This window comes from Haemaphysalis longicornis, unplaced genomic scaffold (genome assembly GCF_048455015.1).
Source record: "Haemaphysalis longicornis isolate Haplotype H1 unplaced genomic scaffold, Haemaphysalis longicornis Haplotype H1 scaffold_4, whole genome shotgun sequence".
Lineage (NCBI taxonomy): Eukaryota > Metazoa > Arthropoda > Arachnida > Ixodida > Ixodidae > Haemaphysalis > Haemaphysalis longicornis.
In genome coordinates, this window is record NW_027526361.1 from 156,401,332 (window position 1) to 156,415,507 (window position 14,176).

The following is a 14,176-nucleotide window of genomic DNA, read 5'->3' on the forward strand; positions in this document are numbered from 1 at the left end:
AATGCACTTCTTAAGCGACCCTGAACCTGCGTCCACCGGCGATGTCCGCGCACGTGGAGATGGGCGCGCGCAGCCTGGCCGCTGACATGGCACATACCCACGTGGGGGATTGGCCAGGAATCTCCTCGTCTTCCTTGGCAACGGGGGGAGATGGGCGCGCGCTGCCTGGCCGCTGACATGGCACATACCCACGTGGGAGATTGGCCAAGAATCGGGCGTGAGAAGGGCTAATGCACCTGCTTAAAGGAGTACTGACACGAATTTCAAAGCTGAGATCCGCTCTAGCAATCAAGTACAACGACAACACAAATAGGTGTCTATGAAAAAATGCATCTTTCTTTCTTTGTAGTTGTGTGTGTGTGTGTGATCTCTCTTTCGCGAACATTACCGAACCGCGAAAATTCAACTCGTGCATTCGCACTTCCACATTCTTCCCCTCGGGGAAATGCGGGGAATTTTTCGCCTGCCCTCGGGAACGATGAGCTGCCTCGCCGGCTGCCTTAGTAGCTTGTCTTTGTCGTAAAGGAGCACTTCACTGATGATCATTCCTCCCTTTCCCGCTCCGCCGTTTTTCCTGGCGCTTTGAAAAGTCTCGTCGCTTCGTTGCAGCCTACGGAATTCATCTGACACCCTACTTTCGCCCGCCTGTTCTCCTCGTGCATTATTCTCTGTGCCCGGACTGCAGCCCCTTTTCGCGCCTACTGGGAAACTGCAAGCCGGAGCGTTCCAGTTTCATCTCCGGCAGCCCCTACCTCGCGCCCCGCCAGCTCGACCTCCACGCGCGCGGTCGCTTCCTCCTCCTCCTCCACCGTTACAAGCCTTTTCATGTCGCACTCATTTCTTCGACTCCCACGCTTCTCGGGAAAGCAAGCAATCTGTTCGTGAAACGAGCTTGTCAGCGCGCAGAGCACTGGCACTGTCTCTCTTATCGCGGCGATCACGCCCGGCACCACTGGAAACTTTGCGCTCACAACTCTCCCCAAAGACGGAAACTAGGCCAATGGTTCCATGCGGTTTAACGAACTCCGCGGGAACGGCGCTCTCGCAGAGGACCGTTAGTTCTGCCCCGTGTCGAGAATCGCGTCAATCTGGCTTTTCAAACCGTCCAAAGTGACTGGCTGTAGCTCACTGTGCGCGCCCTTGAGATCCTCTGTCGCCACCTGCGCCGACAAGCAGTTGTTACCGTTGCTCGGAGCCTGGCTTGGCTGCTTTTTTGTACCATGTGGGCAGCTGGCCTTATGGTGACCGAGTGCTCCGCACGCCAAAAACCCCCGTGGCGCCCGATTTCAACGAAATGTTTCCGGCACCCTGCTTCGGCGGTTCTTTAGCCATTTGTCTTGCCGCACATAGGGGAACAGGGCATCCTTTCCTTCAGCTTTCTTGGATGTGCAGCCTTTCCCCTCCGCTTCCTTAAATGTTTGCAAACGGGACGACAAAGCGGAAGCTTTATCCCATTTGTTCCCTTCCTGCATGGTGATGTAGCGCAGTGCGCCTTCGAAGAGGTTTTTTTTTTTACCTGATCTACTACTAGTAGCTCACCCAGCTCAGCGAATGCATTCACCCCTCTCGCGTCCGGGTAGAAATTGAGGTAGCTCTGAATACGCATGGCAGACGGTCGCCACCCTTCTGTTCCTCTTTTCGTCGTCGTAAGAAACCGCCTGGGGTACTCCTCTGCTGAAAGCTTAAGCTCTTGGTGCACTGTTTCCTTAGGCGTCTCATGAGCTTTGTGTTCCGATGGTGTGATGCGCGTCCACAAAAAATGCACTTTCAAATATTACTGGGAGACAATTTGTCCCCACAATTCCCGTGGTACCGCACACGCTTCCAATATGTTCTCGAAGGACTCAAACCACACAGAAACTTTTGCCTCGGTAGGAAATTTTGGTAGCGCTCCCCCCAGCAGCTTCGAAAAATCACGGAGATCCGCGTGTGCGTCTTATCTTGGCGGCGTAAGCCAACTATCTCTCGCGCATGTTCCGGAAATTCCTTTGGCTTTTTTGACCTCGAACTCAAGTTCGAGAGCTTTACAACGCTGGGACGCCAGCCTTAGCTCTAGCTGCCCCTTCGACATCTCAAGGTCAGATGAACCTCCCCCCTGCTCTCGCTCTACATCCCCGCTCATCATTGAAAGCCTACACTTGTCAGGGTTCAAATGTCCTAAACGCGTGTTCATGAAACACCAAGACTCAATGCGGACAGCAGTGCTCGCACCTGCGTGACAGAAAAAGGGGACTCACCTTCGGATGCGTAGACGCCCGTCGCTTCTCCGTCTTTTTCCCGACGGCTGATATACTGCTGCTCGTCGCTGCACTCTCCGTGCCCCGTCTTCGGTGTCAGTGGTCGCTCCTCCGATGCACTGCTACCCCAGCGGTCCCTCCGATGACAAGTCAGCGATTCCGTCGATCCTGCTGGTCCCCGAAGGCTGTTTCGAGCTCTCCGTCCGTTGTCTGCCCGGGCTCTCGGAAGACGAGGCCTTGCAGATGTGGTTGCAGATGCGGCTCTTACGTGTTCTTCAGTTGTAGCCCTCATTGTCGCCATGCCACGCATATTGTGCCGACTGCGCCAATAAAGGTTGCTCCATTGTTTCTTGCTTCGATGCGCCGGTGTTGTGGTGTGAGGAAGCCTTACGCTTGTCTGCGTTGTTGCCTGTTGGTGTGTCAGTGATGATACGACGACGATCTTTGGTGCAGAGTTTTCAAACTGTATATTTAAGCCAAGTATATGTACACGATATTTACAGACTGAAGTTGACAGGGTAAGAAATAAAGTGGGGTTCCTGATCAGTTAAGACTCGGTGCACGCGGCACCTCCGTCAGAGACGGACCCTGACCTAAGACACCGCCAGGTGGTGAGACCCTCCATAGCCAAACCTGGCTAGCTCGGCAATAGGCCAACCGTGCATAGCACTTTGAAAACCTGAAGATCCAACCCCAAGATCTCGTGTCTCGTGGTTTTAATTTGTCAGTTAGTCTCCACTCCCGATACGCAGTCCAATCAGCATCCCCTGGCGATCTGGTTGGTCGGGTTACCGCGTCCGGGCTTGAAGTGCGGTGGGCAACGCCCCCGCAGCCCTGAAACATTGGTCACCTTCTCTCACCAACCAAAAAAAAGAATATCAAAAGCAAATGAAACAGCTACAACAAACATTCAGAAACCCGCGCAAATACGTGCAAGCCCTAGGGACAAGCTTCTAGGAACGCTGCCTGTGCCACCTGTTCCCACGTTGCTGGTCAAAGATTGGACAGCCACTCCACACCAGCTGGTACCCATAACCATCCATCTTAAGCAAAAGCGGCGCGCCCCCGAGAGTGTCCGCCCTTGACAGGCGATGCCTGGTAATTGGACTGCGCACCAGAATCAACGCGTAGAGAAAACAGGAAACGGCGGCCGCCGCGGGCGTCGCCTCTCCCGAATCCAACCCAAGCCGCTACACGAACACCCTCGCATGCCCTCACACCACGCGTTGACGGTGGAACAAAGGGAGCACTATCCCCTTAAATCGACCTCTGTTTAACCGCGGTTGACAGCTCCAAGCTTCCAGGTCTCCAGCGGCACGCCGGACCGAAAGGTGTTGCAACCGGCCATTCCGGTAAACGAAAACGCAGTGGGCCCACAGCCAGCTGCTGCCAAGCTCCCTGAATGCTTTCAAGCCGCCGTACTACCAGCGTTTTGCTACAGCTGCACCACGCGCGTTACTAACACAGCGCCGAAGCCGCTGCGGGCCGAGACTATGTGTCCCTCACTTTGCTCTTAACAAGTTCGCCGCTATAAAGTCATTCATTCACAATTCAGGAACTGCCGCCCCCTCCGCGTTCGACACATCCTGCGTCGCGGGCGCCTGGAACCCTTAAAGTGCACGAACGTGTGGTCCTTAACAGAAGATCTCAATGAGCTGACGCTGATGTGTTGCCTGTCGTCCAAAAGGTCGTAGACTCACTTGCTCTCCTAACTGAGGGCCGTTTTTTTTATGCTTCCCTTTACAAGGTCTTATCAGCTGTACGTCCTCTTCATCGTCATTCACTTTAGTTTGATTCACTATCTTCTCAATAATATCTCCGGCCATGCTGTCTTCTTGGATACCAGAAATCTTAAACCCTGGTAACTCTTTTTCATCTCTTCAACCGTCAGTTCCCACATTTCAATATCCTAATTTATGTTTGTTCAAGTTTCTGAAGTGCGTTTTGGATGTCGACGAGAAAACCACTCCTCAAATTGGCGTCACTCAGACCCGCGCGAGAGAGTGTATTTTGCAGACAATGCTTTTTGTACTTCGGCTGGCTTATGGTTCTCTGAAGTGATGAGTAGAGCTTCCCTTGGCAGGTCTGATTTTGGTAGGATGAGAGTTCGTGTTTTTTTGCTCCGTCTGTGAGTACGGCATTGAAGCATCTCTCACTCCTCACGGAACAACTGAATAAAAAGCCTCATTCAGCCCCTCAGAGTACTTCACCGTTGAGTTGGGTGTTATCGTTTTATTTATTTATTAAGAGTGCCCCTAAAGGCCCTCTAGGCGAGGGTATTACATGGGGGGAAGGGGGCAATACAACATTATACAAAAATACTGACAAAAATGCAAGACCCAATATAACCAGTAGTTAGCTGCAACGAAGGGAAGAAACAATAAATACACCCTTCATCCATACCGCCTTGCACAGTCGTTAAACCAGATAAATTGGGAAGGAAAATAGCTCGCAAGACGTCAAGAATTTGCTTGACACTTTTTCGTCCATAATATTGGCTGAAAAATAAAATATAACAACGTGAAAACATAGAAGAGAGAACATAACAATTGGCAGCGTATGCAGAAATAGCCTGCGGCAAGATCAATAAAAATGTGGGCAAGCTACTACTACAATTTGTGCAATAGGTAAAAACTACCAAAAAAATTCTAGTTAGTGACCATAGTGTGCAAGAGCTGCAAGAATTTATTGGAATCTTTTTCGATGGCAACATGTGCTGGTAAGTAATTTCACTCAACAATGGGGCACGGTATGAATGATAGTGCGATACGAAGAGAATGTCATTGTGGGCGTTTAACTTTACTCAGGTGATGGCGTTGTGTAAAAAGAGCAGAGGGGCTATCAAAAAAAACTTTCACACAGTGATGGGTGGTTATAAAGCTTGCAAAAAAGCGATAAACGAGCATGTTTCCGGCGAAGGGCCAAATTAACTATTTCAGCAGAGTTTTTGAAGTTAGTGATGCTGGAAAAGGAAGAATAATCAGAGTAAATAAACGAATCAGCACGGTTTTGCACGGATTAAATATTTGATACGATGTCGGCTTAATGAGGGTCCCAAATGGCGCTAGAATACTCTATTTTAAGGCGAATTTAAGTGGCGAAAGCAGCCTTTTTTAACTGTGATTGAGCCTGTTTTAACTTACGTTTTAGCAACCCAAGAGAATGATTAGTGCTTGCAAGAGTAAGTTCGACGTGATGCTGCCATGTTAGATCCTGCTGAAAGGGAAGGCCAAGGTACTTGTAAGAAGATATGAACTCAAGTGGCGCATTATTGAAGGAGGTAATAAGAGGGAATACGGCTAGTAGAGTTAGTAAACGACAAAAATTTTAGAAAAGTTAAGGGACATAAGCCAGGTTTAACACAAAAAATAATTTTGTCCATACCAGATTGCAAGGTTGAACTGTCCGACCCAGAGGAAATGATACGCTATATTACGCAGTCATCTGCAAACCGTCTAACTTGAGAAGATAGAGTTGGGAAGATCATTAACGAAGACAAGGAAAAGGAGAGGACAAAGGACGCTTCCCTCGGGGACAACAGAAGTTACCGGAACACAGGAAGAATTTACATTCGTATCGAAGGTGAATGGAGACCTGGAGGGTAGGACAGGTTTAATCCATCTAAGAACGTCTGGGTTAAGATTAAGTTGTACTAGTTTTAGAAAAAATCTGTGGTGAGGAACGCGATCGAAGGTTTAGTGAAATCCAGTAAAACCGCGTCGCCATCCGTGGATTTTGAAGATCGTAAACACAACCGGGAAGTTGGGTGACGCAGTAGTAACCCTTACGAAATCCGTGCTGACAATTAGAAATGATGCCATTTTTTTCAGATAGTTTGGCTTGGCTGTGTATAACATGCTCCATGAGTGTACAGATAGTATTAGTTAGGGAAATGGGCCTGTGAGTCAGCGGAGAGAAGCAGTCACTGGATTTGAAGACAGGGATAACCTTATCTCTTAGAGAGTCTTGAGGTACAGTTCTACTAGACAACGATTGTAGATACAGAGCGTTTAATACGAAACTGATGCTCATGACATGGCTGTAAGGATTTTATTATTAAGGCCAATATTGTCGGGTGTTGCAGAAATTTTCAGTTTCTGCAGAAGGCACAAAATACCGGCTTCACTGATAGTAATCTGTGGCATTGTTGTAGTGTATCAACAATTTAAAATGGGAGTTGATGAAACATCCTCTCTTGTAAAAACACCTTAAAATAATATTCATTGGAAAAGGAAGATCCACCAACAGGCGTGATTGTCTCGCCTAGGGGGCGGACACCAGAACGCCTGCTTAAAAAATCCTGATTCAGCAGCTCAGTGCATCCGGAGTCAGGGTCTGAAGCACCGTTGTTATCGTTTAAGCTGATGTCTGGATTACGTTTAGGGTTTACAACGCTCCAGAACCTGCTGGGGTTAATTGCAAAGATTGATGATAAATCATTACTACAAAATGACGGCGGGTAGATTTTAGTAGTGATTGATACTCTTTGTCACATATTTTTTATGTAGTCTAAGAGTGCAAATTATTATTTTTGGAGGCCTGCTGATATAAAGCTTTCTTTACTGTTCAAACGTCGGAGCTGCTGCGGAAACCAAGGAAATGTGCTTCGACTTCTCATAGTTAGTACGGGTATAAAATTGTCAGTTAGACCAAGAAGTTGATCTTGAAGGTGCGAGCGCTCATAATACAGGGACGAAAGTAAAAAAAATAAAGACGACACGGCGCTTTCTACTGTTCTTTCTACTTTCGTAACTGTATTGTGAGCGCTTCCACCTTCAAGATGAACAGCTACCAACTAGCCCAACTGTCCGTTCTACTGCAAGAAGTTGACTTTTTAACAGCAGCCAGTTTTCTTTAATCGTACTTTGAAGATGCCCATCAATGAATTGCTCATAGAAAGAAGATTGTCACGTGAACGGATGGTGGGGTGGTCTTTACCAGCTCGGAGCAATGGACACAGGGGAGCCGTTGACGTGTTTAACAACCTACATTTAATGCACACACACAAAACAACCCTCAGGCAAAGCACTCAATATTCAAACTACACACAAAGGATAAACACTCGAACCTCTACAATCTTAAAATACAACTTACATGCAAACTCCTAACTTAACAGCTCAATATACAATTCAAATCAAAACTCAAAAGTATCTACAATAAAGTTCTGCACAATTCGTCCCACTCAACTTACTCTATCACCCTCTAGGTGATCTCTCTAAACCACAACTCCCTTTTTGTGTCCTATGACTGCGTCCGTATTGGACTGGCCTACCCCGGTCGTCGGCGCTGACGTGTCGTACCCTTGCGTCGCCGTGACTCGGTGGTAGCCTTCCTTGTCTCGCTTCTTCGGTGCCGGCGTTCGATGCGCGTGGTCACTCCTTGGATGGCGTGGGCTCCGCGCATCCTCACTTCTTTCCTGTGTGGCTACCACCTGGCAGCCGCTCTCGCTGGAGGTCCTTGATTCCAGCGTTCGACGCGCGTGGTCATCCCTTCGGCGGCGTGCTTCCTCGGTGGCTACCCCCTGGTAGCCGCTGCCGTTGGAGGTTCCAGGTAGGCTCGGCCCGAACGTAGCCTTTCGGTGCCGTCGAGACGAACGTCGACGGAGCATGGACGTTGGCCGCTGGTGCCCGACCAATGCCGCTGGGGCCACGAAGACACAGGTTCGTGGTGCACCTACGATGACGGTGCCGATGCGCAGTCGGCCCGCTCCCGCCCAGACTCGGATGGCGTGGTCGCTCCCCCCTGGCTCGTTCGTTGAAGCGCACGTGCTCCGGCCGCCTCCTGGTTTCTTCGGTTCCTTGCCTGCCGTTGTCTTGCCTATTCTTTCTCTTTGTGCGCCCCGCTTTTATACCCTCTGGGTTCTCCCGTAGCGCACTCTCATTGGCTCTTCACCTCTTCTATGCCCTTATGCAACCATCTTGCCACTTGTCCCATGCGCGGCCTTCCCTGATTGGCCGACCAGTGCGCTGCCACCTTTGCCCATAATTCATCGGTGCGTGGGCGCTGGCTCTTGCTGATTGGCGCGCTCCTAGCGCGCACTTCAAATGGCCGTTCCTTAGTTCTTTTTCCTTGTTTTCCGGTGTTTACATGCATCCCCTCTCGGGGGGGGGGGGGGGGGGGGGGGCGGGTGCCCTGACACATGACAATTACCCTCGCTTTAAGAGTTTTTTTTTTTTCAAAAAACTGCTTCATGATATCCTCCGAGGTCCTCTTGTTCTACAATTGGTGCTCACTTCTCATGAGTCCACTGTTTACAACCACTGATTACTTCCCACAACACACTTCACCTCGCCTTCACTTTTTGCACACTTCTGTGTAGTTCTCTTGTACAAAACACACAGACATGGTTCGCACAACGTTCCCGTTTTATCGTCAATGCGTCAATTTCTCAACCCCCGACATACTCATACTCTTCCCTTACATATCACTGCAATCAAGCACTTCAATAATTTCTTATTCGACAACACTATTTCTCAATCTGCACCAAATGTTTTTCCTCCTGACACTCCTCAATTCATTCTTTGCCACTACTAGTTCTACATCGTCAGTTCCTACACTTGCACTAACCTGCTCATACAGTCTGCTCTACCAGCACCACAATCAAATACTTCAATAAATCTCACATTGGACACTACTACGTTTCAATCCTAACTTCGTCACTGACTCATTCATATCTCTATTAATACTTCGACACCAATCTTGCCCTTTCACTATACTACAAATTTATGCTGTTACTATACACAACTTATTCATAACCACTATAGGTCCTATTCCTTTCCAAGTCAACTCCGTGTTTTCCATCAAGTTTACCTTCATCTATACCTTCTATACCTTCATCTTCCTTCATCTTCACCTTCTTACCTTCATCTTCACCTTCTTCCGCCTGAACCACTCAGCAACTTTCGCTACACAATCAGATCGGCTATGACAACCGACTTTGGTCACACCACTCGCGTGCCGGTCGCGCGAAGCCTGGCCTAATGGTTGCCTTGGGCACCCAAGCCTGGCGAGTTCAACTCCAACCGTGCTGCAGAGCGCGTTTCTTTGACGCCTTCCAGCTCGCAAGGCTGTTGGCGCGTCACATCTCCGTCGAGAGCTATCCTTCTCGTGCTCACTCTTCGTATTCATATAGCTTACTCTTATCTTGGTCTTTCTTCTACTCCTCTTTCTAGCTTCACCTGGCATCCGGGCCATTGTTCCCATTAGCCTCACTTTCTTGGTATGGCTACGCTGACGCAGTCCAGCCCGCCTGCGCCTCACGCACTCTTCCTCCCATTTCTCCGAAAGCTTCCTGTAGGATTCATGCTCTTTCTCGCTGATGTCAGTGCGAGATTGCTTACTGGGGGCTCGCACACTCTTCTTGTCTGCGCCAACTTTCTCCTGCACTACAACCCTGCCTGGCTCCTTTTTCCGCGTGCTTTGGTCGACTTCCAAGCTTTCGGTTTCAGAGATTGGTCACGCTTGTTCGGGAAACTCGGCACCTGGCTCTGCACCGTCGACCTCTGTAACAAGCTCAAACCCTGCTTGGACGACTTGACTGTCTAAAGATTCTGCGGGGCCCTTTTCAGCGACAATGGTAGCATCCGTACCAATGGACGTTTCTGACGGCACACAGCTAAATCCGTCTTGCCATCCGCCATTCGTACCAGTTCCCGGAGTGGCAGGTACCTCGGACTCAACTAGTGATCTTTGAGACACCTTTAAATCAAATGAGTCAAAGGCGCCAGGAGTATATAACCGGCCTCTGCCTGGTGATTTCTCAGCGCGTTAATTTCCTCTCGGAAGGCATGCAACGGTGCACAACTCGAGTTGTTTACCTGCTCGCACTTGGAACGCGTCTCCTCCCTCCACGGCGGTATTTTGCGCGAGCCCTTCTTTTATTTTTTCATTGATTTCCTCGCCGTGTGCCAAGCGCGTACTTTCAACGCCACGTGCTTTTTGGCCGGGCGTAGTTTCAAAGAGCTCATCTCTTGGAGTCTGTCCTGCGATTCTGCCATATCTTGCCCGTTCACCTCCTCGCGCTTCAAACACGCCTTTCTCCTTAGCGGTCTGTCTGATGGAACCATCCTTTTCTTTTTGTTCGTTTTTACTGGCTGCCTCATGGTGTTCTGCGACCTGCGTTCTATCAAGTGCACGTGCTCCTTCGCCATCACTGATCTGCGTGCTTTCTTTCTCACGTGCCTCGTGGAGGTCAGCGACCCACCTGCCTTCAGTCTCACGTGCGGCGCGTTCACCGATCTTTTCGCGTTCCTTTTCCGCAAGGCGCCGTGTGAATTCCGCATACTCTCGTTCCAACTCTAAAGTTTTAATTTTCAATTCTCCTTTTTCAGCTTCCAACCTTCTTTCCTCCGCCTCAAGCCTTTCCCTTGCTTTTCGCGATTCTTCTATCTTTGCATCTAATCTCTCGTGCACGTTACGGTTCTCTTCATCGTCCAATTTGAGAAACTGCTGTTTCTTCAAACCTCGCGTCTGAACGAACATCAACAACTTTCCAAAATCCATTCTCGAAACTGGTAAGACACGTGACTGGGCCCGATTGAAATATCCCGTATAAGGACAAATCAATCCTGGCAGGCTCGCCAATTATTTGTCACGTGAACGGATGGTGGGGTGGTCTTTACCAGCTCGGAGCAATGGACACAGGGGAGCCGTTGACGTGTTTAACAACTTACATTTATTGCACACAAAAAAACCCTCAGGCAAAGCACTCAATATTTAAACTACACACAAACGATAAACACTCGAACCTCTACAACCCCAAAATACATCTCACATGCATACCCCTCACTTAACAGCTCAATATACAATTCAAATCAAAACGCAAAGTCTCTACAATAAAGTTCTGCACAATTCGTCCCACTCAACTTATTCTATCACCCTCTAGGTGATCTCTCTAAACCAGAACTCCCTAGTTGTGTCTTATGACTGCGTCCGTATTGGACTGGCCTACCCCGGTCGTCGGCGCTGACGTGTCGCGCCCTTGCGTGGCCGTGACTCGGTGGTAGCCTTCCTCGTCTCGCTTCTCCGGTGCCGGCGTTCGATGCGCGTGGTCACTCCTTCAACTGCGTGGGCTCCGCGCGTCCTCACTCCTTTCCTGTGTGGCTACCCCCTGGTAGCCGCTCTCGCTGGAGGTCCTTGATGCCGGCATTCGACGCGCACGGTCATCCCTTCGGCGGTGTGCTTCCTCGGTGGCTACCCCCTGGTAGCCGCTGCCGCTGGACGTTCCAGGCAGGCTCGGCCCGAACGTGCCTTTCGGGGCCGTCGATACGAACGTCGATGGAGCGTGGACGTTGGCCGCTGGTGCCCGACCGATGCCGCTGGGGCCACGAAGACACAGGTTCGTGGTGCACCTAGGATGACGGTGCCAATGCGAAGTCGGCCCGCTCCCGCCTAGGCTCGGATGGCGTGGTCGATGGCGTGATCGATGGCCTGGCCCCGTCCCCCTAGCTCGTTCGTTGAAGCGCACGTGCTCCGGCCGCCTCCTGGTTTCTTCGGTTCTTTGCCTCTTGTTGTCTTGCCTCTTCTTCTTCTTTCTCGTTGTGCGCCCCGCTTTTATACCCTCTGGGATCTCCCGTGGCGCACTCTCATTGCCTCTTCGCCTCTTCTATGCCCTTATAGGGCCATCTCGCCACTTGTCCCATGTGAGGCCTTCCCTGATTGGCCGACCAGTGCGCTGCCATCTTTGCCCACAATTCCTCGGTGCGTCGGCGCTGGCGCTTGCTGATTGGCGCGCTCCTGGCGCGCACTTCAAATGGCCGTTCCTTTGTTCTTTTTCCTCGTTTTCCGGGGTTTACATGCATTCCCTCTCGGGGGGGTGCCCTGACACATGACAAAGATAATGCTAAGTTCATACCATCATAGTTGCCTTGGTTTTAGCACCTTATAGTTTTGTTAGTCGACATTATTTCTACCACTGCGCAGATCACGTTTCCAGTAGTAATGACATGATCGGAAACACCATTAAAAGATTTTATTTTTGAGCGAGCATCGGGCTCGTTCGTCAAATTAAAATCAAGAATATTAGAAGGTGTTGCCGAGCAGCGTTGAGAGAAGTTGATAAGAAGAGTTAGAGAAAACTCTAGACAAGTCTGCAAAAAAGTGTCGGCCTCTGTATCATTGTGTGAAACGGTTAGATCCCACCAGATATAGCAGGAAAATTGAAATCACTAAAAATGAGGAGTGTGACATTAGAAAAACGGGTTTAAATATCGCTTATAACACGGAAAAATTCGCTCGGGAACAAGGAGCCCATATAAGGAGGACGGTAAAAGACGGCAATATTACCATCATTAACAGGGGACTTGAAGGAAACAAACACGCATTCAAGAAAAGTGCATATTGCGATAGGGGTCACAACAAGATTGCCTTTGATGGCAATGAGTACGCCTCCGCCCCTTCGGTGGCGCCGATCGCAGCGACAGAAGTTATATTATGATGCGCAATCATAAATATTTTTGTCACTGACAGTGTCATTGAGCCAAGTCTCAGTTAATATTACAAATAGTGCTGATGAAGAATCGATAAGTGGAGAAAGGGGGCGGTTTTGGAAAGGGCACTTGAAATGTTTGTGAGCAAGAATGGAAGAGGTTGGGCAACGGAACGTGTTACACGTGGCAAAGAACCATTAGTAACTGCAGGGAGGAAACGACGTCATTCCGTGGTGTCCCTTACGGGGGAAACCATCACGGGTGCATTATCACTAGCATTTATTCTAACAGCACAATCATTAAGTGCCCCACATGTTAACATGAATATTTTCTAAAAGCTTAGTAAAAACCATGCGGCAGCGGTCTCCCTCTTTAGCTACGGCTTTCTTGAATCCAGCCGGCGTGATTTATCCCGAAGGGGCAGGGAATAATCACGCGTGATGCTGAATTTTTTGTGTTTTGTTTGGATCCTTTGTTTTCAAGCGTTTTGATTTTTCTATCATTAAAGATTTTGGCTATGATAGGTCTCTTTTTGTCTTGTGCGAAACGGCCAAGTCGGCGAGCTCAGGCTACTGAATCAACTCTACGCGCAACTTTGACGAGCAAAAGTCTTAACAACTCGTTCGGTTGTATGCCATGCTTCAGATGGTTCCTCATCGTCAAAACCAAAGAAAAGAATATTGGAGCGCCTAGATAGATTCTCTATGTCGTCTATTTTATGCTGTAAGGTAGAAAAATGTGTTTCATGGACTGTTGGGGTTGCGCCACTAGCATCAGTTCGCATGTTAGATTCAATAGTCGTTACCCGAGTTTTAAGCTGCTCCACATCGTTTCAAATGGCGATATGTTGGAGTAAGATCTTATTTACGCATTCGAGGAGTGTAGCGTAGCTGTGTTCTAGACGTGCGTCAAATCCGATGTTTAGTTTTTCTTCTTTGGGTTTGGTAATTGGTCCAGGGTTTTTCTAGAAGTCACCATCAAGTAACAAAAGGCCACTGAGGTACGACGCTGTTCTCCGAAAAACATGCAAGCACTCCGACAAAGAACTTCACAACGCCGGGAACGGCAGAACAACAATAAATCTATCATCGCTACGGAAACAAGGCGTTGCATATCTTGCACGAACCTGCACGAATATCAGTAGATGATTCATGGATCCGTCCGACGTGGTCCCACCGTGCCCCTGAGCCTTTTGTCGATGTAGCCGGCTTTATCCTCGAGCTACGGTAGCGCCTCTATCCCACTCCGCGCCGACAGTGTTACCATGCCACGTGGAAAAAGCTTGATCATGATGCCATGCCCAGATCCCGGCAGGAGCTCTGCGTTTGGAGCATTCCAGGGTGGTTCCTGATTGACGATAGTGAGTAGCGTGACCTGTACGAATAAGAGTAGAGGGTTGCCGCCACAAGGAAAATAGGCTTCAGTATGCAAGTATATTAGGAAATGGTTTCCGAAAGAGGTTTTAGTTTGTGGTTGTCACCACACTCTGCCAACAGTTCTAGTGTGGCCTTC